The sequence below is a fragment of the Schistocerca nitens genome, chromosome 3, assembly GCF_023898315.1.
Source record: "Schistocerca nitens isolate TAMUIC-IGC-003100 chromosome 3, iqSchNite1.1, whole genome shotgun sequence".
Lineage (NCBI taxonomy): Eukaryota > Metazoa > Arthropoda > Insecta > Orthoptera > Acrididae > Schistocerca > Schistocerca nitens.
Genome location: NC_064616.1, coordinates 889,340,839 through 889,368,170, shown reverse-complemented (window position 1 = coordinate 889,368,170; position 27,332 = coordinate 889,340,839). Strand labels below are relative to the sequence as shown.

Here is a 27,332-nt window from a genome sequence, read left to right as displayed (position 1 = left end):
ACTGCAAGAAACCCAGTATCGTATTGTCGTGCAGTTATTAGGAGTCTAAGTACACTCAAGGAAAGCAGTTGCTGACAAGGGAGAGAGACAGGGTTGTAGCCTATCCACGATGCTGTTCAGTCCGAATATCGAGCAAGCAGTAACCGAAACCAAAGAGAAATATGGGAACAGAATTAATTCTTAGGAAGAAGAAACGAACTTTGACAAAATTTTGCTGTCATACGTAAAACTTCAGAGACGGAAAAAGACTTTGAATATCAGTTGAATGGAATGGAAAGTGTGTTAAAAAGGGATTATTTAAATAAATGGCGACTGCCGAAGTAGAAAGGACAAAAGTGCTGAATCGGCAAAAGCAAGAAATGTATTTCTGAAAAAAGACAAATCTTTTAAAATAGAGTATAAATTGAAATGTTATGTCTTTTATGACGGTATTTGTCTGGAGTGTAGCTGTCAACGAAAGTTGTGTGTGGACGATAAACAGCTCGGACACGAAGCACCTTCTGAAATGTGGTGCGACAGTAGAGTGCCGAAGATGACGTAGGTAGATCGGATTATTAATCAACGTGTAATGAATCGAATTGGTGAAAAAATGAATTTATGCCACAACTCTGATAAAAGGAAGGTTCGACTGATCGACTGAGTCATCAAAGAATCGTCCTTTTGGTAATGGAAGAAATTGTGTGAGTAGATAGAGACCACAGCTCGAATATTGTAAGCAGGTTCAAAAGAGATGTAGGTTGTACTTGTTATGCAAAGAGGTCTGCACAGTATAGACTCGTTTGATGCATCTCTCCACCTAGTATATGCACTGAAGAAAAACATCAACCACCGGTATCGGGACTAAATCAAAATGTTTCAACTGCATCCTGAAAAAACGATTCGTTTCTCTCACTGTTTCACGTCGTTACCGAACTGATGTTGCCTGCGCCACAGTTCGCACCTTTTCCGCGGAAGTCACTGGAGTCACCTTTTTAGTGTCCGGACACCTGCGGAGCGACAATGGAGGGAGACCAATGGAGCAGTAAATCGCTTCCTCCTCCCTCCCGGTGCGGGAAAAAGTGCGGCGTGCGCGGCGAGGCTGGTGCTGTACCTGATGGATGGAGCCGGCCGCGGCGCAGCGTCCGCGTCGCAGGCTGTCTTTGTACTGAGTCTAAATCTGGAGCAGCCCACTGAATCACACTCCTGCGACCTGCATCCCCGCCGCGCCGCCACTTTTAGCTGAGCCATACAATATGCATTGACCAACTCCCTCCACCCCGAAATGCTCTCTAGCACTCTGCACATCCGCAGAGACAACTCTAATATACATTGGCAAGTACATGGCTACTCTAAAAGTCACAATGAAGTGCTAAGCCGAGGGTTCATCGACCCACTTTCACACAAATTCTCTATTGTTCCACCCTCGAACGGCATGCGGAAAATATACAGGGTGTTACAAAAAGGTAGGGCCAAACTTTCAGGAAACATTCCTCACACACAAATAAAGAAAAGATGTTATGTGGACATGCCGACCGCGGTGGCCGTGCGGTTCTAGGCGCTCCAGTTCGGAACCGCGCTGCTGCTCCGGTCGCAGGTTCGAATCCTGCCTCGGGCATGGATGGTGTGTGATGTCTTTAGGTTTAAGTAGTTCTAAGTCTAGGGGACTGATGACCTCAGACGTTGAGTCCCATAGTGCTCAGAACCATTTGAACCATTTTTATGTGGACATGTGTCCGGAAACGCTTAATTTCCATGTTAGAGCTCATTTTAGTTTCGTCAGTATGTACCGTACTTCCTCGATTCACCGCCAGTTGGCCCAATTGAAGGAAGGTAATGTTGACTTAGGTGCTAGTGTTGACATGCGACTCATTGCTCTACAGTACTAGCATCAAGCACATCAGTACGTGGCATCAACAGGTTAGTGTTCATCACGAACGTGGTTTTGCAGTCAGTGCAATGTTTACAAATGCGGAGTTGGCAGATGCCCATCTGATGTATGGATTAGCACGGGGCGATAGCCGTGGCGCGGTACGTTTGTATCGAGACAGATTTCCAGAACGAAGGTGTCCCAACAGGAAGACGTTCGAAGCAATTGATCGACGTCCTAGGGAGCACGGAACATTCCAGACTACGACTCGCGACTGGGGAAGACCTAAAACGACGAGGACACCTGCAATGGACGAGGCAATTCTTCGTGCAGTTGACGATAACCCTAATGTCAGCGTCAGAGAAGTTGCTGCTGTACAAGGTAACGTTGACCACGTCACTGTATGGAGAGTGCTACGGGAGAACCAGTTGTTTCCGTACCATGTACAGCGTGTGCAGGCACTATCAGCAGCTGATTGGCCTCCACGGGTACACTTCTTCGAATGGTTCATCCAACAATGTGTCAATCCTCATTTCAGTGCAAATGTTCTCTTTACGGATGAGGCTTCATTCCAACGTGATCAAATTGTAAATCTTCACAATCAACATGTGTGGGCTGACGAGAATCCGCACGCAATTGTGCAATCACGTCATCAACACAGATTTTCTGTGAACGTTTGGGCAGGCATTGTTGGTGATGTCTTTATTTGGCCCCATGTTCTTCCACCTACGCTCAATGGAGCACGTTATCATGATTTCATACGGGATACTCTACCTGTGCTGCTAGAACATGTTCCTTTACAAGTACGACACAACATGTGGTTCATGCACGATGGAGCTCCTGCACATTTCAGTCGAAGTGTTCGTACGCTTCTCAACAACAGATTCGATGACCGATGGATAGGTGGAGGCGGACCAATGAAATGGCCTCCACGCTCTCCTGACCTCAACCCTCTTGACTTTCACTTATGGCGGCATTTGAAAGCTCTTGTCTACGCAACCCCGGTACTAAATGTAGAGACTCTTCGTGCTCGTATTGTGGACGGCTGTGATACAATACGCCATTCTCCAGGGCTGCATCAGCGCATCAGGGATTCCATGCGACGGAGGGTGGATGCATGTATCCTCGCTAACGGAGGACATTTTGAACATTTCCTGTAACAAAGTGTTTGAAGTCACGCTGGTACGTTCTGTTGCTGTGTGTTTCCATTCCATGATTAATGTGATTTGAAGAGAAGTAATAAAATGAGCACCTACATGGAAAGTAAGCGTTTCCGGACACATGTCCACATTACATATTTTCTTTCTTTGTGTGTGAGGAATGTTTCCTGAAAGTTTGGCCGTACCTTTTTGTAACACCCAGTATAACAACTCTATCTTTCCGTGCGAGCCTTGATTTCTGTTATTTTATGAAGATAAAATAAAGGGAGCGATGGCTATTTACAATTTGTACAGAAACCAGATGGCAGAGTGGAGGGGCATGAAAAGGAAGCAGTGGTTGGGAAGGGAGTGAGACAGGGTTGTAGCCTATCCCCGATGTTATTCCATCTGTAAATTGAGCATGCAGTAAAGGACACAAAAGAAAAATTCCGAGTAGGAATTAAAATCCATGGAGAAGAAATAAAAACTTAGAGGTTCACCGATGACATTGCAATTCTGTCAGAGACAGCAAAGGACCTGGAAGAGCAGCTGAACGGAATGGACAGTGTTGAAAGGAGGATATAGGACGAATATCAACAAAAGCAAAACGAGGATAATGGAATGTAGTCGAATTAAGTCGGGTGATGCTGCGGGAATTAGATTAGAAAATGAGACGCTTAAAGTAGTAAATGAGTTTTGCTATTTGGGGAGCAAAATAACTGATGATGGTCGAAGTATAGAGGATATAAAATGTAGACTGGCAATGGCAAGGAAAGCGTTTCTGAAGAAGAGAAATTTGTTAACATCGAGTATAGATTTAAGTGTCAGGAAGTCGTTTCTGAAAGTATTTGTATGGAGTGTAGCCATGTATGGAAGTGAAACGTGGACGATAAATAGTTTTGACAAAAAGAGAATAGAAGCTTTCGAAATGTGGTGCTACAGAAGAATGCTGAAGATTAGATGGGTAGATGACGTAACTAATGAGGAGGTATTGAATAGCATTGGGGAGAAGAGAAATTTGTGGCACAACTTGATTAGAAGAAGGGATCGGTTGGTAGGACGTGTTCTGAGGTACCAAATTAGTATTGGAGGGCAGCGTGGGGGGTAAAAATCGTAGAGGGAGACCAAGAGATGAATACACTAAGCAGATTCAGAAGGATGTAGGTTGCAGTAGGTACTGGGAGATGATGAAGCTTGCACAGGATAGAGCAGCATGGAGAGCTGCATCAAACCAGTCTCTGGACTGAAGACCAACACCACAACAACAACAACAACAACAACAACAACATCAACAACAGCTTCTCCCTATCTAGGTCGGCGTCGACAAAATATTTTTGCGTTCTGAAGAGAAAACTGATGATATAAATTTCGTGTAAAGATCCACTGCAACAAGAAACGTCTTCGTTTTAATGATTTCCACCCCAAATCCTGTATCATGTCTGTGACACTCTCCCCTATTCCTTAATAATACAAAAAGTACTGCCCTTCTTTGAACTTCATCGATGTGCTTCGTTAATTCTATCTGGTAATGATCCCACAGTGCGCAGCAGTACTCCAGAGGAGGACGGACAAACGAAGTGTAAGCAGTCTCTTTAGTAGATCTGCTGCATATTCTCAGTGTCCTGTCAACGAAACAGTCTTTGGTTCGCCTTCCCCACAAAATTTTCTATGCATTTTTCCCTGTTTATGTTGTTCGTAATTGTAATTCCTAGGTATTTAGTTTCATTACGGCTTTTAGATTTCATTGATTTATCGTGCAACCGAAGTTTAATGGAATCCGTTTAGCACTCATTTGGATGACCTCACACTTTTCATTATATAGGGTCAATTGCCAATTTTCGCACCATACAGGTATCGAAACCTTTTTGCAATTCATTTTGATCATATGAGGATGTTACTAGCAGATAAACGAAAGCATCATCTGCAAACAACCTAAGACCACTGCTCAGATTGTCTTTTACACCATTTATATGGATAAGGAACAGCAGAGGGCCTATAACGCTACTTTGGGGAACACCAGAAACCACTTTTGTTTTACTTTTTGGCTTTCCGCCAGTTACTAAGAGCTGTGACCTCTGACAGAAAATCACGAGTCCAGTCGTGTAACTGAGACGATATTCCATGAGCATGTATTTTATTTCGAACTGCTTGTAAGGTTCGCTGTCAAATACCTTCAGGAAATCTCCACGGGATCAATTTCAAATACCTTGTCGATAGCACTGAACACATCGTGTGAGTAATGACCTAGTTGTGTTTCACAAGAACGACGTTTTCTAAATTTGTGTGTCCCGTGTTTCTCTCTAACTGGCATCACTATGGAACGACAAAACACGCTTCAGAGACCTTTTTATACACCATGGAGAAAAAAACAGCTTGACGAAATCTCAGCGGGAGACTGTACGGAACGTTGAATCTGACAAAAATTTCCAAATAACTTGGCTGAAAATGCACTGGGGTGGATTCGCAGCTATAAAACGTCAGCCAGTCAGCCGCGAGCGTGCGGACATCTTTCCCGTATTTGTTCGCGTCCAGCTGTATGCATTTGTCAGACTAAGCGGTGAATGGCATTAGGATACTTTAGCGTAGTTGATTGACTGGACAAGCTTCATCCGAAGAAAACCACAGAAAATTCGCATCTAAAGTAATCAACAATGTCGAAAAGGAAGACATTTTTCTTCGTAGGTTGTGCGTGCCGCGGTGTTACCCGCGGAACTGGTCGAGTACGTATTTATTCCGGTCTTGTGTAAGTTTCTCCCCTCCACCCGCAATCTCTCTCTCCATCTCCTCCAGCCCATATCTCTTTTCCTTACCTATTCCCTTCTCTGCCTGTCTATGGTCGCCTTCCCCCTTCTCTCTCTCCACAGTATCACCACCACCCTAGTAGGAGACTGGAGGTTCTTACTCCCACAGTATTTCTTTCCAGATCGTAACTAATGTCCGTAGAAGAATTGGCTGAAATTGTTCGAGTGGTTTAGAGTGAGCTGTTTAGTCGTGGCTTTGACCGCGTACACACGTCAAATATATTTCACATGTATTTAACACCGCGCGGCCGCTACGGTCGCAGGTTCGAATCCTGCCTCGTGCATGAATGTGTGTGATGTCCTTAGGTTAGTTAGGTTTAAGTGAGTCTAAGTCTAGGGAACTGATCATCTCAGATGTTAAGTCCCATAGTGCTCAGAGCCATTTGAACCATTTTTTTGTATTTAACACATTTCAAACGTATTTGTATACATATTTCACCTGTGTCCCCAGCGAATTTTGCCCTACTGTTTCGTTTTCACGCAGCTCATCTACATCACACTACGCAAGCCACCTAATGCTTTGTGGCGGAGGATATTTTTGTACCAATAACTGAGGCATTCGACCCTGTTCCACTCGCGAACAGTGCGTGGGAAGAATGGTTGTCGGTAAGCCTCTGTATTGGTTCCAGTTTCTCGAATTTTCTCCTCGTGGTCATTAAACGAGACTTATGTGGAGGGAAGTAATATGTTCTCAGACTCTTCCTGGGAAGTGCTCTCTCGAAATTTAAATAGTGAATCTCTCCGTGATGCACAACGCCTGTCTTGTAACGCCTGCCAGTGGACTTTATTAATCATCTGCGTAACGCTCTTGTGCCAACTAAACGCTCCCGTGACGAAACGTGCCGCTCTTCGTTGGATCTTCTCTATCTCTCGTATCAGCCCTATCTGGTAGGGATCCCAGATAGATGAACAATACTTGAGAATCGAGAGTAGGTCGGACAAACGCCTTATAAACACACACACACACACACACACACACACACACACACACACACACACACACACACACACACGCGCGCGCGCACGATAAACACTTTATTGCATTGTGATCTGGAAGTTCCTGGTGGATTACAACTCTGTGCCGTACCAGGCATCGAACCTGGGACCCTTGCCTTTCGCGTGCAAGTGCGCTACCCGTGCCCTGTCTGTAGAGCACCGACCCACGAAAAGCAAAGTTCCCAGGTACAAGTCCCGGTCCGGCACACAATTTTGAAGTGCCACGAACTTTCAAATCAGCGCAATCTCTGCTGCAGGGTGAAAATTAATTCCATAAAGAAACTAAACAAATGACCTAGGCAATGGGTATGCCATTATTTCGCAGTATCTTCCTTCCGGTGGTGCTAGTCCCGCAAGGTATGCAGGACGACAACTGTCAAGTTTGGAAGGTAAGAACAGAGGTACTGAGTTTTTCATCATTTAGCAGTCAGCTAATTTTGCACTCTTTGACGATATCTAACTACATCATAATGAAGTATGTTACGTTTACGGTGTGTTATATACCACGTATCAATGTGGGGAACAACAACAACAACAACAAGTGGCTAATCCCTAGTAAGAGCTTCGCACAGCCATAATAGGTATGCAGATAACTATCAGATGGTAAGTCCACATGCATAATATAGAAAGGTATAACTCTTGTGTGGATTTTGGGACAGTACCACCGCACGTCCACCATTAACAAGTTAACAACGCCATGCGTGTTTCCACTTCTGTGATTATGCGAACTTATTGTTGAAGAACAGCCCCCCCCCCTCCCAAAAAAATCATTTTCTTTAAGAAATTTGTAGTGGCTTTGGATACATACATAGACTATCAAGTCATGAATAGGAATTTACAATTTTACTAGCTTTGAATTTTGTTGAAATCATTACCTTCAGCTAATTTAATTAGTGACTTTGCTCTTTAGTGTGACGGTTACTATCATAGGCAAAATATTAATTGTTGATAAGGCGGGTGCCAGGTTGAGATTCATTGGGAGAGTCCTTAGAAAATGTCCATCAACAAAGGAGGTGGCTTACAAAACACTCGTTCGACCTATACTTTAGTATCGCTCATCAGTGTGGGATCCGTACCAGGTCGGGTTGACAGTGGAGATAGAGAAGATCTAAAGAAGAGCGGCGCGTTTCGTCACAGAGTTATTTGGTAAGCGTGATAGCGTTACGGAGATGTTTAGCAAACTCAAGTGGCAGACTCTGCAAGAGAGGCGCTCTGCATCGCGGTTGTAGCTTGCTGTCCAGGTTTCGAGAGCGTGCGTTTCTGGATGAGTTACCGAATATATTGCTTCCCCCTACTTATACCTCCCGAGGAGATCACGATAGTGTAAAATTAGAGAGATTCGAGCGCGCACTGAGGCTTTCCAGCTGTCTTTCTTCCCGCGAACCATACGCGACTGGAACAGGAAAGGGAGGTAATGACAGTGGCACGTAAAGTGCCCTCCGCCACACACCGTTGGGTGGCTTGCGGAGTATAAATGTAGATGTAGTTTGAATGCACACACTCCAACGCTCTCGTTGTGATAACTTTCGTTTGATAGCCATAGTTCCCTAACCAGGAGCTTATGGTTTCGAAAATTTTGATTCAGCTTGCCGTTTTCTGTTCTGATAATTTTTTTCCTCCGTCTTGTATATACAATAGACATTATTACGTAGAGTGCTACTGTATATCTGTATCTGTATCTGCACTCCATGAGCCTCCGGTGGAGGAAGGTAAGTAAGTGTCAACACCACAACCCGTTCACGGATTGTGTGCTGGAGAGCAGATTACCAGTGTACCTACGTTTGGGCCACAGACCGCCACGTGACACGCAAGGAGGAAGTTTTATATTTGTTGAATTATTTTGCAAGGTGAACTGTACCCGATGCTTATTGTAATGTCTCTCATTATCGTTTATCATTTCCGTCACCTTCACACGATGACTAAAAGAAAACTATAACCAATCGTGCAGATTATCTTTTGAATCTTTCGTATCTCTTAGTTTAATAAAATTTCCTAAGGGTCCCAGATTGATAATACTGAAGAATTGGTAGAACGACCGTCTTGTAAGCGGTCTGTTTCGTGTTTAAATTACATTTCCTCGGGAATTTTATAATAAAGCTGTGTCTAGCCCTTGCCTGCCAGCTTAAATTGCTAGGACACAAACTCCCAGATAACTGAAAGGGTGACTGATTCCAGCGGTGGTTCGTCGACTGCCTAGTCAAAAGATAACACGACCGTTTCATCTATTTACTGGCATTCATTACATTTATTCATGTTTAGAGTCGGCCGTCGATCTTTGCAACTGGCGTTGATCGCTTGCAGGCCACTCTGCATTTTGATAACATGTTTCTGACTGCTATAGGATGAACTTCGAGAGGTTATTCCTGAAAGGAGGAGGAATAACGAAGTTCAGTTCAGCAAAGTAGGCAAAACGAGTATACCAACACAACACATTAGAATAGAACCATTTGGTCAAGACGTTGGCTACTGGGGATTGCGGTCTGTTTCTTCTGGTTCCACAGGTGACAAGACTGCAGCACTTGGCATATACTGTATGCAATGTGTACATTTTCGGAAAAGAATCTTCCCTATCGACAGCAGATTTATTTATGTATTTATTTATTAAGTCGTAACCAGTTTCGAGGCCTCATTATGAAATGGCCGTGGTGGTGTTGGTGGTGGTGGTGGTGGTGGTGGTGGTGGCGACAGAGATTTGATTGCATTTTTAAACTGGTTATGGCACAATAAACGGAAACGGCAAACTATGAAAGATTGGTTTCCTGAAATTCTGTCAGTTGCGGACGCACACAATTTTGAATTTTTTTCAATTGCTGGTATTTCACTGTTGCCATACAGCAGTTCATCAAAAACGTGGCACGCGGAATGATAGTTGGAGCTATATGCATGGGAAATTCCATTTCGACAATCTCTACGAAATTCAATACTGCGAGATCAACAGTGTTAAGAGAGTGCCGAGAACATCAAAGTTCAGGTATTACATCTCACCAAGGACAACGCTGTGGCCAATGGCTTTCACCTAACGACGAGAGCACCGGCGTTTTCGAAGACTTGTCAGTGCTAACAGACGAGCAACACTGGGTGAAATAATCGCAGAAACAAATGTGGGACGTACCCGTAAGGCCAGAGTGTCGAAATTTTGCGTTAATGGGCTATGGCAGCAGGCGACCGACGCAAGTGCTTTTGCTAACAGCACGGCATCACTTGCAGTGCCTCTCCTGGGGTCGCGGCCATATTGGTTGGACCCTAGACAATTGACGAACAGTAGTCTGGTCAGATAAGGTAAGTCCCGATTTCGGCTGGTAAGAGCTGACGGTAGGGTTCGAATGTGGCACAGACTCCACGAAGCCATGGACCCAAGTTATCAGCAAGGCAAAGTGCAAGCTGGTGGTGGCTCCATAATGGTATGTTTACATGGTTCTACGGATCATTGACTGGAAAAGGTTATTCATGAGGGTATTTTTGATCCATCGTTGCAACTACAAAAATGCGTGATTTTTTCTACCAGACGCGTTTCGATTGATTGGGGTAAAGCATCATCAGTGCTCTGTAATTAGGTTTATTTGCATTTTGATTTTCTTTTTAGATCGACAAACAGTTCGTTAAGAATAGGTTGGTTTGCACTTACGGTGATTTTTCGGCTGATTTCTCGCTTACATCGGGAAATGCCGTCTACTAGTTCATCGTTGTTTTTCTGTGTTAGACACTGATAATTTTCGTCTACTTCTTAGATGTTCTGCAGCACTATGCATTTCTAACAACACACTTTTGTGCACACCTCTGTATTCGGTTTGTTTTCGTACTTGAAGTATGTGATGCTGTTTGTGTTTTGCAGAGTTGCCAACATAACCTTTCCAATACTTTGCTTTGACCTACAAATATTCTTTTTTTAAATTAGATTATTTTATGTGTGTAATTCTGTTTAAGTATGTTTGTGTATTTATGTACTGTGTAAGAGTAGAGAAGGAATTAGCGATGGAGATTTTTTTTTGGGGGGGGGGGGAGGGGGAATGGAGTGTGGGTTAGAGGAGAAGGTAAGGAGCGAGGAGTGAAATGAAACTGAGTTGGGGGGGGGGGGGGTGAAAGATGGAAAAGGCTCTTTTCTTTTCCATGTGATTTTATCAATTATTCTATATAGAATCTGGTTTCCAATATTTATCTGGTCATTGAGCAACTGTTTATTTTGTGTTAATGCTTTTTGTATGTGGAAATTTTCTTAGAAAGGAAGGAGGTGTCTGTCTTTACAGATTTTTATGATATTCATATCGTTTTCAATACTGCTTGGTCTATGGTGTTGTTATTTTCGATGATCCGAAAATGTTGAATTATTTGTACCGTACTTGAATGCTCTGATGTGTTCTTTATATCTTGTGTCAAATGTCCTGCCCCTCATTCCAATGTACATCTTCTCACAGTCTCTGTAACTGAGCTGAAAGATACCACATAGTCGGCATCTGTCTAGTTTTGACTTTAGTTTTAGGATGTGCTTTTGTATGGAATTGTTTGTTTTGGAAGCAATGTTTATGTCTTGTTTTTTTTTTAATATGTTTCCTATTTTATGAGTGAATTTGTTGTGGTAGGTCACCGTTTGTCATTTCTTTTGTTGTAGTACAAGTTGTGAGAGTTAGTGTGGTTTGGTTAGTTTCTTCCTTATTTGTCCCTTTATTTTTTGTTTAGTCTGTCTACCATTGTTTCTGTGTGTCCTTTTTTAATGCTATTTGTTTTATAATGGCTAATTCTTTTTAGTAATTAGAAGTGTTTAGGGGGATCCTGTTCAGCCTGTTTAACATTTATCTGCTTGCTGCTTGTTTGTCGTTCTGTGAGTGGTTTGAAGTTTCATTTAAGATAATGACACTTGTGGGTTTTCTGTGTATGTTGAATGTGTGTTTATTACTGTCTTTTCTTATGGTTATGTCTAAAAAAATTGTGTTTTCTTGTTCTTCTTCTACTGTAAACTTGTGTTTTTGTACACAGTATTTATGTCTCTGTGTACTGTACACAAAAACAATAAAGCGAAACGCGTCTAGTGAAACAAAATCACGCATTTTTGTAGTTGCAACGACGGATCAAAAATACCCTCATGAATTATAAAGCAACTACGCACACTATGGCAACAAAAATGAAGAAAATGGTTATGTTCGGTTGCTTGGAGGCCATATGCAACCGTTCAATGATGGAATTTTTATCAATGGTAGTGCGGCATTGTAACAGGCCACAAGTGTTCCCCAGTGGTTTGAAGAACATGCTGAACAATTCGAGCGAAAAATCTGGCCACCCAGATAGTCTGACATGAATTCATTCGAACACCTATGGGATATAATCGAGAGGTCAGTTCGTGCTCAAAATCCTGCACAGCCAACACCATCGCAATTACGTACGGCTATAGAGGCAGCCTGGCTCAATATTTCTGCAGGGGACTTCCAACGATACGTTGTGTTCATACCTCGTCGAGATGCTCCACAACGCCGAGCAAAATCATGTCCGACACCATACTAGGAGGTATCTCATTACTTTAGCCTCATTAATTCTTTGAATCTGATCAATTTTCTTGTAATCCAATTTGGTAGAGCTCAAAATCCGAGAACCGTTGAGACGAGCGCGTTTTACGCTACCTCCGTCCAGATGGTATACAGAAGATATTGTTATGAGGTTTTTGTCGAATGATGTGACTAAGACGCTAGCTTAATGTTAAACAGACATCCTCCTTTCCTCTGTCGACTGATTTCAGTGATTGTGCGGCTGTAGTTGAATTATGTCGGCTCGTTTCACCTGTCTACGATAATTGCCTTGTTTTTGTTTACATTAGGCGGACGGTGTGGCCGAGCGATTCTAGGCGCTTCAGTCCGGAACCGCGCGACCACTACGGTCGCAGGTTCGAATCCTGCCTCGGGCATGGATGTGTGTGATGTCCTTAGTTTAGCTAGGTTTAAGTAGTTCTGTTCTAGGGGACTGATGACCTCGTATGTCAAGTCCCATAGTGCTCACAAGGGAACCTCCCCATCGCACCCCCCTCAGATTTAGTTATAAGTTGGTACAGTGGATAGGCCTTGAAAAACTGAACACAGATCAATCGAGAAAACAGGAAGAAGTTATGTGCAACTATGAAAAAAGGGAAAATATAGAAACTGAGTAGTCCATGTTCAAGATAGGCAACATTAAGGAACCATGAGCTCAGAAGCACCGTGGTCCCGTGGTTAGCGTGAACAGCTACGGAACGAGAGGTCATTGGTTCAAGTCTTTCCTCGTGTGAAAATTTTAATTTTTTATTTTCAGACAATTACTATCCGTCCCTCCGATGCGAAGTAACTGCGCCGTAGTATGGGGACGCTACACCTAAACAAGAAAACCTAAATCGGGCAAGGTAGAAGAATCTTTTTACCCATTCGCCAAGTTAGGTGGGTCCACAACATATTCGTGTCATGTGACACACATGCCGTCACCAGTGTCGTATATATCAGACGTGTTTTCCTTTGGAGGAATCAATTGACCTATGACCTTGCGATCAAATGTTTTCGGTTGCCATTTGAGAGGCACGTCCTTTCGTCTACTAATCGCACGGTTTTGCGGTGCGGTCGCAAAACATAGACACTAAACTTCTTACAGTGAACAGAGACGTCAATGAACGAACGGACAGATCATAACTTTGCGAAAATAGAGAAAGTAAAATTCTCATGCGAGGGGAGACTTGAACCAAGGACTTCTCGTTCCGCAGCTGCTCACGCTAACCACGGGACCACGGTGCTCCTGAGCTCACGGTTCCTTAATGTTGCCTATCTTACGCATGGACTACTCAGTTTGTATATTTTGCCTTTTTTTCATAGTTGCACGTAACTTCTTCCTGTTTTCTCGACTGATCTGCGTTCAGTTTTTCAAGGCCTATCCACTGTGCCAACTTATAAGTAAATCTGAGGGGGGTGCGATGGTGAGGTTCCCTTGTCAGAGCCATTTTTGCTTACATTGAGGTCAACTACCAGTTGCGTTGGTTATCTGTGGAGTTCGCCTGTACTTCACCATTTTTTCTAAGACTTAAAGAATGGCCCCGTCTCCACATACCTGTTTTCCTAAATTAGTACTTTATGAAGCACTACTAGCTGGTCTAGAGCACAGCTCATTGTCAATTGTCCAACGGATGTGATGCATTATCGTCGGACCGTATAACAGAATGCATAGTTTGCAATTTCCGGTTCACATTACTTAGCAGGACGATGTCCCCACATCCACTGTACACGTGAGAATGAACACACACTCGACACAGCTAATCGTACTTCATTAAGTACTATACTACTATAAACTGACAGTCTGGTGGAAACGCTTTCTTTAAATTTATGGCGGCTATTGTGTCCACACAGATGAAGTCATTCGAATTTTCTAAACCTAGCACTCTTCCTGTCCGCCTCATAGAACTAAAATATAGCGTATTTCTCAAAGCTCTATTATAATCGCGGAACGATTTACGTAAATTAAACTTAGAACCGTATTTGCTGTCTTCCCACGACAGCAGTAATGTGAAATGTGACATTTGGGGAGCACGGTATTGGCGCTGAGGGTTGTTTTTATCCCTATGGGGCATTCAAACTGTGTGTATAATACGAGGTGCATTCAAGTTCTAAGGCCTCCGATTTTTTCTCTCATTAACTACTCACCCGAAATCGATGAAACTGGCGTTACTTCTCAACGTAATCGCCCTGCAGATGTACACATTTTTCACAACGCTGACGCCATGATTCCATGGCAGCGGCGAAGGCTTCTTTAGGAGTCTGTTTTGGCCACTGGAAAATCGCTGAGGCAATAGCAGCATGGCTGGTGAATGTGCGGCCACGGAGAGTGTCTTTCATTGTTGGAAAAAGCCAAAAGTCACTAGGAGCCAGGTCAGGTGAGTAGGGAGCATGAGGTATCACTTCAAAGTTGTTATCACGAAGAAACTGTTGCGTAACGTTAGCTCGATGTGCGGGTGCGTTGTCTTGGTGAAACAGCACACGCGCAGCCCTTCCCGGACGTTTTTGTTGCAGTGAAGGAAGGAATTTGTTCTTCAAAACATTTTCGTAGGATGCACCTGTTACCGTAGTGCCCTTTGGAACGCAATGGGTAAGGATTACGCCCTCTCTGTCCCAGAACATGGACACCACCATTTTTCAGCACTGGCGGTTACCCGAAATTTTTTTGGTGGCGGTGAATCTGTGTGCTTCCATTGAGCTGACTGGCGCTTTGTTTCTGGATTTAAAAATGGCATCCACGTCTCATCCATTGTCACAACCGACGAAAAGAAAGTCCCATTCATGCTGTCGTTGCACGTCAACATTGCTTGGCAACATGCCACACGGGCAGCCATGTGGTCGTCCATCAGCATTCGTGGCACCCACCTGGATGACACTTTTCGCATTTTCAGGTCGTCATGCAGCATTGTGTGCACAGAACCCACAGAAATGCCAACTCTGGAGGCGATCTGTTCAACAGTCATTCGGCGATCCCCCAAAACAATTCTCTCCACTTTCTCGATCATGTTGTCAGACCGGCTTGTGCGAGCCCGAGGTTGTTTCGGTTTGTTGTCACACGATGTTCTGCCTTCATTAAACTGTCGCACCCACGAACACACTTTCGACACATCCATAACTCCATCACCACATGTCTCCTTCAACTGTCGATGAATTTCAATTGGTTTCACACCACGCAAATTCAGAAAACGAATGATTGCACGCTGTTCAAGTAAGGAAGACGTCGCCATTTTAAGTATTTAAAACAGTTCTCATTCTCGCCGCTGGCGGTAAAATTCCATCTGCCGTACGGTGCTGCGATCTCTGGGACGTATTGACAATGAACACGGTCTCATTTTAAAACAATGCGCATGTTTCTATCTCTTTCCAGTCCGGAGAAAAAAAATCGGAGGCCTTAGAACTTGAATGCACCTCGTAGTATGAAACAATGAGCGTATCAGGAGATGACATCATCGCAAGAATTTCCTTTGATGGTGGAACTTTCAGGACATCAGTGGTGCTTGGAGTGACAACTACACTTAGTACTCCGACGTTATTCTGTATGCACTGAAGCTTATGGTCTCTTCACCAACTGACAGCTTCATCCGTTCGCATCATCTCAAACTATCCTTCATACACTAATGTAAATTTTCTCTTAGCAGTACACAAGTTGACACCAGTGTTCATGTGACCATATTACAACTGTGTTTCCACAGCTATTCGCTCGAATTCATGTTTACGGTGGAGCACACAACAGTGTATACATTACTTTAGCTGAGAGCCGGGACGGTTTTGCACTCAAGGCTACAGACAAATTCCTTCCCCATCCTTGTTCAATTATAGCTTGCCCTCTGTAACCAACGGCAGCGATGTCGACAACTTCACAACATGAACTGAGAGTGGCCTTTGTATCACACAACAGCTGCGTCCACATACAACATAATCGAACTCTATTAAATATTTTAGCCTCTTCCCGAATAGTTATACAATCAGCAGTACACTGTTCAAGTCTCTGAACTCTCACTCTAAAAGTAAAAGGAATTCGAAATAAATTCGCTGAATGTGAATAACTCTGCCTCACCGACACTACAATATGGTATAGGGATGTAGGCAATGTAACATGTGGTAGTTTGGGTCGGTCAGGGAGGCATGCACAGTTAGCCTAATGGTATAGGCGACTGCTCGCGATAAGCGGGAAATACGGCTTTTAGTCACAGGCCAGCACAGATTTTCGAACGTCACTAATAGGTGGTAAATCTAAACCTAACACAGCTGAGGCCATGTATTTCACATTCGGCGGATTTATTTCGACAATTTCGGATGGCTGTCTACCGTCATGAGTGTCTGTTCATCCAGACATGTAAGTAAAACGTCGAAGGGATTTAAAACTACAATTTAACAAGGAATTCAAACTCAACGTTAAGTTATTGCCAGAAACAAATTGTAGGACCAACCTGGGAAGTAATACCCAATACAATGAACTTAATATCTGATAACAAGCAATAATAGATTCTTTTGGTCCAGTACAGTTTGGTTCGCGATGCAAAGAGACGTGCGACCAAATTTGTAATTATAAAGGATATTGTTTTTGGTTGTTTCTAATACAAGCTGCTGCTGTTTTGGTCATCAGTCCGACGCCTGATCAAACACATTCCTTGATACTAATCTGTCTTGGGCAAGTATTTTTCGTATCTGTGTAACTACTGCACAGTACTTCCATTTTAACTTTATTATTTTTGTCACGCCTGGGACATAACCTAGAATGTTCATCCCCACTCTAGCCTCCACTTCCAAGTTCACTACTCCTTGTTGCCTCTGGGTGTGTCCTATCAACGAATTCCTAACAAATTTGTATTTGATGTTTAAACATTTTTTCCCGGCAAGCTTATTTTGTTATTTCCAATCTCATTTTGCATCTAATTTACCGTATCCGCTGTCAGCATTTTGCTTGCCGAATAGTGAAACTCGTGTAATACTGTCAGTGTGACATTTCCTAGTTAAATTCCTTCAGCATCATTTGATGTAACTGGACTGCCTTTCATTGCTCTTGTTTTGCTTTTATTTATGTTCATCCAATAACATCTTTTCAGGACACTACGCATTCCGTCCAGTGACTCGTCTACGTCTTTTGCCGTCTCCAACAGAATTACTAAGTCACTGACAATTCGCGAAGTTTTAAATTCTTCTCTCTAAACTTTACTCTCTTCCCAAATTTTTCCTTGCTTTCATCTAACACTTGCTTCGTGTACCGTTTGAGAAACATTGGGATAAGTTGTAATCCTGACTCATTTGCTTCTCCATTTCTGTCTCGCTTTCGTGTCTTATATATTGTTCCCGTCTGTGTAATTGAAATATCTGACCTTTTAACACTTGCCAACAAGGCTACTTTGGACGGAAATCTGTAGATGTGATGTACATGCACAGAGAAACAATTTCAGAAAAAAATGGATGATTTTTTCCAAGAGAAAGAGCTTCACAAATGCAATTGGCACGTTAGATCTTCAAAATCCTAAGATAGTTGGAGGGTCCTGCCCTTAATGCTCCAAACGTTCTCAATTGGGGGGAGTTGTGCGACCTTTCTGGTCAGAGTTCAGTTTGACTAGCACGAAGACTAGCGGCAGGAACTCTCGCAGTTTGCCGGCGGACATTATCTCATTGAATTTGAAGTCCCGGATGGCTTTCCATGAAGGGAAACAAAACGGGGCGTAGGATATAGTAGGCGTGCTGTAGGAGTGTCGCGGATGACAACCAAAGGGGTCCTGCTATGATAAGAAATCGGACCCCAGACCATCATTCCTGGTTGTCTGGCGGTATGTCTGTCGACTGTCAGGTTGATTCCCTATCGCTGTATGAGGGTCTCCAGACACGTCTTAGTCCTGGAATCTCATTGGCTGGAACAAAATTGTCTTCAGTGACGAGTCCCGCTTTGACTGAGCCCCGATGACCAGTGAAGCCATGTCTGGCGACGCCCCGGACAGTGGTGAGATACCAACCTGCCTGTCGCCCGCTATACTGCCCGACAGCCTGGAGTGATTGTCGGGACCACCATTTCGTTTCATAGCACGAACACTTTGGTTGTCATCTACGGCAACCTAACAGCAAGGCGGTACACCGACGATATTCCATGCGGCGTTTTGTTAATTCTTATGGCAAGCCATCCTGGGCTTAGATTTCAGCAAGATAATACCCACCCGTACACGGCGAGAGTTTCTGCTGTTTGTCTTCGCGCTTGGTCAGCAGATGAGAACGTTTGGGGCATCATGGGCACGGCCCTCCAGCTAGACGGGACTTTCACGATCTAACGTGCCAATTGGACAGAATTTGGCACGATATTCCTCACAACAGCCAACAACTATCAATCAATCTCAAGCTGAATGCTTGCATAAGGGCTGGAGGTGGACTAATGTGATACTGATTTGCTCAGTTTGCGAAGCGCTCTATCTTTAACAGATCATCCAATTTTTTCTGAAACTCTGATAATTTGTTTGCCTGTACATTTACATCATATCTACCGATTTCCGTCCCATTCGCGTAATTCCCTCGTGGTGCGTCTTTGTCTTAGAGTATTTCCCAATGTCATGCAACATTGCTAAATGATTCAATGACGCTGGAATCCTCCTCGGTAAATACCCAGTTTGTAAATAAGAGAGTCACTCCAGAAAATGCACACTTTTTTTTCAAAAATACAGTTTTCATTCTGCATGTGTGAAAGTATTACAGTGTGTAGATACATCCTTCCCGCTTGTTTTCAAACTTAGTTGAACCTGTTCCCGTGAGTGGCGCCGTCACAGCATGTCTTCAAGATGGCTACTACACTTTACGTTCGTCAGAAGCAACGTGCTGTCATAGAATTCGTGTGCTGTGAAAACGAGGGAGTAGGAAACATCCGCAAGAGGTTGAAAAAGGTGTATGCTGATGCAGCTGTAGATCGCAGTACAGTTAGTCGGTGGGCAAGCAGGTTACGTGATGAAAGCGGGCACGGCAAAATTGAGGATTGTCCTCGCAGCGGCAGGCCTCGTACTGCACACACTCCACACAATGTGCAGAGAGTTAACGAATTGGTGACTGCTGAAAGACGCATCACAGTGAACGAATTGTCACGCTGCGTTGTGATAGGGGAAGGAAGCGTTTGCAGAATACTGAAAGTGTTGGCGTTAAAAAAAGGTTTGTGCCAGGTGGGTTCCCAGGATGCTGACACTAGCTCACAAAGAAACAAGAAAAACGGTATGCAGCGAACTTTTGGAACAGTACGAGAATGGTGGAGATGAAGTTCTTGGAAGAATTGTGACAGGTGATGAAATAAGGCTCCATCATTTTGAAGATGACTCCAACATGTAGAATAAAAGATGGATTTTAAAAAAAGTGTGCATTTCTTTTGGAGAGACCCTCGTAGTTCCCCAGTCCGGTCTCCAGGAGGCAACTACTCCATAGTAGGTTATTATAAAACATAGATTTGCCGTGTTACGTGTTGGACCGTGGAAAGTTAGATACCTTAATCGTGCAGGCAGGCTAAGATAACTTTACACGAGAAATAGATATGCTGCAGTTGGTATAGTGGAACTGATCATGTGCGGTAGGGAAGGAAGGAAGGAAGATTAGCGTCTAAATTCGCGGCTATGACGGGGTCATTAGAGACGGAGGATCTATTCGCATTAGGGAAGGAAACCGGCCTTGCTCATTAAAGGGCACCATCCATGCATTTGCGTTAAGTGATTTAGGGAAATCACGGAAAGCCTAATTCTTTGTGGCCGTACGGGGATCTGCGCCTTCGTCCTTCCGAATGCGAGTCCAGTGAGCTAACCTCTGCGCCACGTCGCTTGATAAGTGTGATAGCAGGAAGAACTTAATTCTGGTAAGCTGAGTACAGGGATATCAACTAAGATTAGAGAAGAATAACGCACGAGGATGATTTCTATTGCATAGGAAAACACATATGCGTGAACAACTACGAACAGTACAGTGAAGACTTCATCGTAGCCAAGATGGTCAGAAAAGCGACACACACCACAATAGTGGATGTGTGTGTGCCTTCCAACTCTGCAGATGACGATACTAATCAAAGAATGTGAAAGAGGTGTACAGAAAACTACACCGTGCCGTTTTTCGATGTTTCGTTGCCCTGGCAATGCTGGGCATGTGCTTAACCGCGGAATGCCGCTATGAATGAAGCCAATGGAGTCCGTGAGTCATGCGGTGCGGGCTGACTGACAAGCGGAGGTGGTTCGGCGCCCACGGCCGGCCTATTCTGAGTGGCTGAGCCAACGGCTACAATGCCAGCGAAAGACGACACTCCCCTGACATTCCTTCTACCTACCTAGTCTGCAGTTTATGGTATCTGAGCACTTACATTCTCGTATTCTCAGTTACTTTTTCGAGCTCCCAGCTGGCACTGGGAACACTGAACAGTATACTATCATTGTGCCACTTCCCTAAACACACGCAAAAGTACAGTATTTCAAATCCCTGGGCAACGACCCTTAAGAGATATTAACATGACTTATCGACTGAAGGTGCGCGTCACCACCAGTTAATGCGTCGTGATCAAGCGAGGTGGGGCAGTGTTTAGGAAACTCAGGTATTCGGCAAGGACGAAGTTTTAATTACCGTGTGGTCATTCTGATCATCTCAGTCTCTTTAGACGAATGCTGGAATACTTTCTTGTACCATCCATGGCTCTCTTCTCCCGCAACCTTGTCGTTCCTTCTTCGCGAGGACACCTTTTCTTTGTCTCACCGAAAGTTGTCTCTGAGGGACAAATTCCTAAACATTCATTAAAAATATCTGGGGAGGTGTTGCAAGAATGCATGGCAAGTCCGAGGATTCTTTCGGTGACAGGTGAACCTGTGACTAGGTTAACACGTTTAAAAATGGTCGATTGTTGTTAACCGATGACCAGCATTCTGGACGGTGGTCAAATGGCACGGCGCCACAGAATGTTGTTGAAATGTAGATGGCTAACAGTGATCTCTTGTCGCGAAGTGGCTGGACCTCTCACACCGATCGTCGCCCCATTTTACGGATGATCGCAGCTAGACGCTTCTTTGCGCAGAATTCTCGGTCAATTACGAGTATGAGGTGACTGGGTCTCCCCTCCCGAGTGCCCAACTATTTGTTCGTTGCAGTGCTATGCATCGCTGAAGTCGTTCAGTCTTTGAAGATATATTGACAAATTCACACACACTGTTCGAAAAAGAATTTATGCGAGGTGCGTTCAATAAGTAATGCAACACTTTTTTTCTCTGTGAATTTCGGTTGACAAAATACAGAAATTTTTGTGGGAAATCGTGGAATATTTTTGTTTCAGACCCCGTAGTTTCATCAAGTTCCAATAGTTGGTGGTTCTATACATGGCCTTCGAAATTCCGTCTGCAACGGAGGTGCGTTCAAAATGGTTCAACTGGCTCTAAGCACAATGGGACTTAACATCTGAGGTCATCAGTCCCCTAGAACTTAGAACTACTTAAACCTAACTAACCTAAGGACAGCATACACATCCATGCCCGAGGCAGGATTCGAACCAGCTACCGTAGCAGCAGCGCGGCTAGGGACTGAAGCGCCTAGAATCGCTAGACCACAGCGGCCGTCGAGGTGCGTTCCAAGCAGAGAACTGTCATTGAGGTTTTTTTCTGCGGAAAACAAGAGCATCGCAGATATTCATAGGCGCTTGCAGCATGTCTACGGAAACCTGACAGTGAAGGAAAGCACGGTGCGTCATTGGCGACGGGTCTGTCATCATCGGAACAAGCTCGTGCAGCCTTGCCCCATCTCTGGTTTGTCGGTCGGCCGCTCATAGCTGTGACACCCCGTGAACACACTTTTCGCCAGCCGGTAGGAATCGTCAGGCTGCTCTCTGTTCGCACCCTCCGGTCTGAGCATGCTTGGGACCCATTGGGAGTTTCAGTGGAATTCTCCTGTCGCACTCTATGACCTCCGGAGAGCCGCCGTTTAAGAGCGGCGCAGGCTTTAGCAGTTTTTTCTGTACCAGCTTGTGGACAGCACGACAAACAGGATCTAAGCATGTTACAACGCACGAGATGGAGTAACAACAAAATATTCATTGTTTCTTACCAGCTATTTTGATTTCGTAGAGGTGCAGTTTCGAAAGGACTGCATTTATTTCGGTTACCGTCTTATTTTTATTTCACAGTAAACCTATATTTATAAGGCTTATTCTTTCATTCCTAGTACCCTCGAGACTAAGACATACAGGTTCGCAGATATTCAGGTCGGGCGAAGCGTTTTTTGAACGGTTTGTATTAGTCATGCCCTGTGGCGAAGCTGCAACGGTTATAATTCTTTCATCCGCTCTTTCGAGTCTACGGTAGCGATAAACGGCGTAATCTCCATGCTGTATGAGAAACTACAGCCTTTGAACTGAGTCGCATGGAAAAGAATGAAGTGATTATCAGCAGAACTTTCATTTTTTAACAACAGAAGGTGTCCTGAAAACAAGTCTTTCGTGAGAGTCTTAAATGTCTTAGTAGGGCTCCGTTACAAGAGCGTCGCGTGAAACTCACGTAGAGATTACAGTGTCCTAGGCAGAAAAACGTGCGCAAGAAGAAAGCGAGACTATCTGCTTCATCTTCAAAGCTATCCTCGTCGTGTCAGGGACGCTCTTGTCGCCTTCTCTCTAACATCTCATCTCCGCAGTCTCCCTCCTGCCCACCCCGCGAGCAGAAGCCACGATGTGTGCAGAGATGCCCACCGTGGTGCAGCGACGGAGAAGCTGTTGCGTGGCTGAAGAATGTTGCTTCGCTCGCCTGTCGCCCACTTATTGCTGGAAACAGCTTAAACACGCTATGCCTTAGCTGTATGAATTCCCGTCTATTTCTTTGGGGCGCGAAGGTGCTGCAAGAGTACTTTCTGTTGTCCTGGTAAAAACTGAGATCTGGACCTTCGCTCTACAGTCTTTGCAGAACATAGTTTCACGCTGAGTGTATTACATCTATTGCTAACTTTGCGACATTTCAGCTTTTCTTAACGAACCGAAAAAAAAAATTGCTACACCACGAGGATGACGTGCTACACACGCGAAATTTGACAGACAGGAAGAAGATGCTGTGATATGCAAATGATTAGCTTTTCAGAGCATTCACGTGCCGACATGAGGATAGTTTCAAAACAGATTTCTCATACACAAAAATCAGTTGACCGGCGTTGCCTGGTGAAACGTTGTTGTGATGCCTCGTGAGGAGGAGAAATGCGTACCACCACGTTTCCGACTGATAAAGGTCGGATTGTATCCTATCGCGATTTATCGTATCGCGACATTGCTGCTCGCGTTGGTCGAGATCCAATGAGTGTTAGCAGAATATGGAATCGATGGGTTTAGGAGGGTAATACGGAACGCCATGCTGGATCCCAACGGCCTCGTATCACTAGCAGTCGAGATGACAGGCATCTTACCCGCATGGCTGTAACGGATCGTGCAGCCACGTCTCGATCCCTGAGTCAACAGATGGGGACGTTTGAAAGACAACAGACATCTGCACGAACAGTTCGACGACGTTTGCAGCAGCATGGACTATCAGCTCGGAGATCATGGTTGCGGTTACCCTTGACGCTGCATCACAGACAGGAGCGCCTGCGATGGTGTACTCAGCGACGAACCTGGTTGCACGAATGGCAAAACGTCATTTTTTCGGATTAATCCAGATTCTGTTTACAGCATCATGATGGTCGCATCCGTGTTTGGCGACATCGCGGTGAACGCACGTTGGAAGCGTGTATTCGTCATCGCCATACCGGCGTATCACCCAGCGTGTTGGTGTGGGGTGCCATTGGTTACACGTCTCCGTCACCTCTTGTTCGCATTGACGGCACTTTGAACAGTGGACGTTACATTTCAGATGTGTTACAACCCGTGGCTCTACCCTTCATTCGATCCCTGCGAAACGCTACATTTCAGCAGGATAATGCACGAGCGCATGTTGCAGGTCCTGTACGGGCCTTCCTGGATACAGAAAATGTTCGACTGCTGCCCTGGCCAGCACATTCTCCAGATCTCTCACCAATTGAAAACGTCTGGTCAATGGTGGCCGAGCAACTGGCTCGTCACAATACGCCAGTCACTACTCTTGATGAACTGTGGCATCGTGTTGAAGCTGCATGGGCAGCTGTACCTGTACACGCCATCCCAGCTCTGACTCACTGCCCAGGCGTATCAAGGCCGTTATTACGGCCAGAGGTGGTTGTTCTGGGGACTGATTTCTCAGGATCTATGCACCCAAATTGCGTGAAAATGTAATCACATGTCAGTTCTAGTATAATATATTTGTCCAATCAATACCCGTTTATCATCTGCATTTCTTCTTGGTGTAGCTATTTTAATGGCCAGTAGCGTATTTAGGGCAGAGTTAAAATGTAATTCATATCGCAGTAAATAACTCTACAACCCTCCCCGGGTAAGTCTGGAGATGGGAATTAGTGCCACCCTCCTGATTTGAACAGGGTTCTCGAGGTGTAGAGTTACCTCTCTAGGGTGCGTTACGTAAATTTCTGCGACTTGCAGTCCACCATATGGTGAATGACGGAAGGTATACAGCGAACGATTACCATGCCCCTCCTTCAAAATTCGTATTCTTGTCGCAGATGGTTAATTACTTCCATGTCTGTCACAATATCTTTATATAAGCCGTCATGACGTCTTGCTCATGCAGGAAGGACTGTAAGACATACTAAAATAGTTACCTGCGTCAGTCATTTTTTTATTTATGTCCACGATGCGTTTAGCCGGTTTGACTCCTCCTCATGTGTTTATAGCGGCTTGCATGTATGTTACTGTTTTCTTCAGCCGGCCGTCTGATTTACGTTCTGTTTCGAAACAGATGATTGGTTGGTCTGACAGTAACACACATACATGCATCTGAGGACGAGGGTGCAAGCCCTCGAATCCCATCGCGTATATTAAAAAACGTTACTGACGCAATAACTATTACTTTCTCTTGTATGCTACCTTGGTCATTGGAGAGGTTTGTCGAAGGAAGGAAGTTCTGTGCTTCGTCTTGCAACATTCCTTCTCGTAATTTTCAGAGGGAGCCTTTCGGTAAATTGCAGCATCACCTTGTTGCAGCTTTCACTGGTATTTCTTAAGCACTTACGTGGCGCTCCAGCGCTGGCTAAACGGATCCGTAACGATTGCGCTGCTTTTCTTCCTCCCCTCTGTCTCTCTCTCTCTCGCTCTCTCTCTCTCTCTCTCTCTCTCTCTCTCTCTCTCTCTCGTGATCACCTCCCTCCCCACTCCTAATCAGCATTGGTAAGAGTACCACACTGACAGTACTGAAGAATCGGTCGATCCATGAGCGCTTTTTTCCTTTTTTGTGAGCGACCTTCTCATCAATTGAGCATTTGCCTTCCCCACAACTGGATTTGTGCATCTGTTTCGTATTAATTATGATCGAGTTTGCTATACCTAGACATTTCAGGTTGTGTCTGCGCCCAGTGTGATTGATGCGCTCAAAAACGAAGCAGGATTATTTTGGAGAATTTAGTATTTTTGGCCATGGAGTCTGGAATCGGAAGCACACAGTTTACTTAAAAGTTAAATATGTACACCTTAAATGACTCAAAGTACTCTTAAAGCACTACGTCTATTACCATATAGTAACTTCATATTCGTATTACGTGCGTGTAGTAATAATTAACACCAAATGCAAATTTCAATAAAAGTTTTGCGTCACGCCTATATGTGAAGACAGAAAGGAATTAAAGGCATTAATTACCACTAGGCACTGACATATTACCCTTACTTGGGACATGCGCTGACTACTATGCCATCCAGACCCAGTGGTCACCACATGTCCGAAAGAACAAACGCCATTTTGATCTGGCAGCCACTATGAATCAAGGCACAAATCCCGGTCTAGTACAAATTTTTAACTTGCCGCGTTGATATAAACCAATGCCCACTGGCAGCCAATGTCTTTAATTTCTCTCTGCCTTGATTCACAGCGGCTGCAGGATCGTTTTTTTTTTTTTTTTTTTTTTGGAAATGTCCAAAAGAACGAACACCACAGACATGTGGTGCAGGTGTGTTGCTATTGTGACTGTTCCTGTACGGATCGGAAGGTCACCGCCTCCTGCGTTGTTTGTACACACACACACACACACACACACACACACACACACACACACACAATGAGCGCTCCTACGAGTAGAACGTTGTGGCTTGCCGCATTTATTGTGAGAGTGAAGCATTGCAGACGTCTGTGGAACAATAGAGTGAACATCGACTATTCCATGAACGACAATCGCGACCAGTTATCAGATCCAGATGATCACTGAACATGCAGAAGACTTGTCAATCAGGGCAGTTGCTCGACATGTGCACCAGAGTCAAAGTAAAGTGGTGCGAAAATGGAAACGGTTCCAATTCACAAGTAGTGCTGAGAACGTACACCGCACAGGCCGTGCACCTTCTAAAACTGGACAGGATGATCGATATCTATGATTTTTGAGTCAAAGAAACCGTGGGCTGAGTGCTCCACAAATGAATTCGGCGTTCGAAGTGGCTAAAGAATGTCGTGTTATCTCATCAAACTGTTAGGAGACGTTTGCATGATGCGAATCTTCATTCCTGATAACCATGGCGAGCACAACGTCGTACATCGCACCACCATGTACTCCGTTATACCCGGGCAAGCTCATATGTAGAATGGACGCTTCGGGATTGGATTTTGGTGTTGTTGACGCACTAAACTCTATTTATACCATTGATAATCGTAGACAACGTGTCTGGAGACAACTCGTTAACATTCAACTCTTCTAACACTGTCCCACATGTGCAACAAGATGGTGGTGGATCGATTTTGTGGAATGGCATTACACGGGGCCACCTCTCTCGTGGTTGTTAAGAATGGTTCAAATGGCTCTGAGCACTATGGGACTCAACATCTGAGGTCATCAGTCCCCTAGAACTTAGAACTACTTAAACCTAACTAACCTAAGGACACCACACACATCCATGCCAGAGGCAGGATTCGAACCTGCGACCGTAGCGGTCGCGCGGTTCCAGACTGAAGCGCCTAGAACCGCTCGGCCACATCGGCCGGCGGTTGTTAAGAGCAATCTCACCAATTTCACG

At 44.4% G+C, this 27,332-nt stretch overlaps 1 protein-coding gene across 4 annotated transcripts in view; it reads right to left on the bottom strand.

Moving 5' to 3' along the window:
* LOC126248940 (uncharacterized) overlaps nt 1-27,332 on the bottom strand; it is a 529,465-nt gene that overhangs the window by 184,449 nt on the left and 317,684 nt on the right. The window contains exon 1 of one of the 4 annotated variants that reach the window (XM_049950455.1): nt 1,091-1,229. The exons of the other annotated variants lie outside the window; for them this stretch is intronic. The gene's annotated coding sequence lies outside the window, so the exon portion shown is untranslated. Of the gene's footprint in view, nt 1-1,090; nt 1,230-27,332 lie in introns of those variants that run through there. 4 annotated transcript variants of the gene reach the window in all.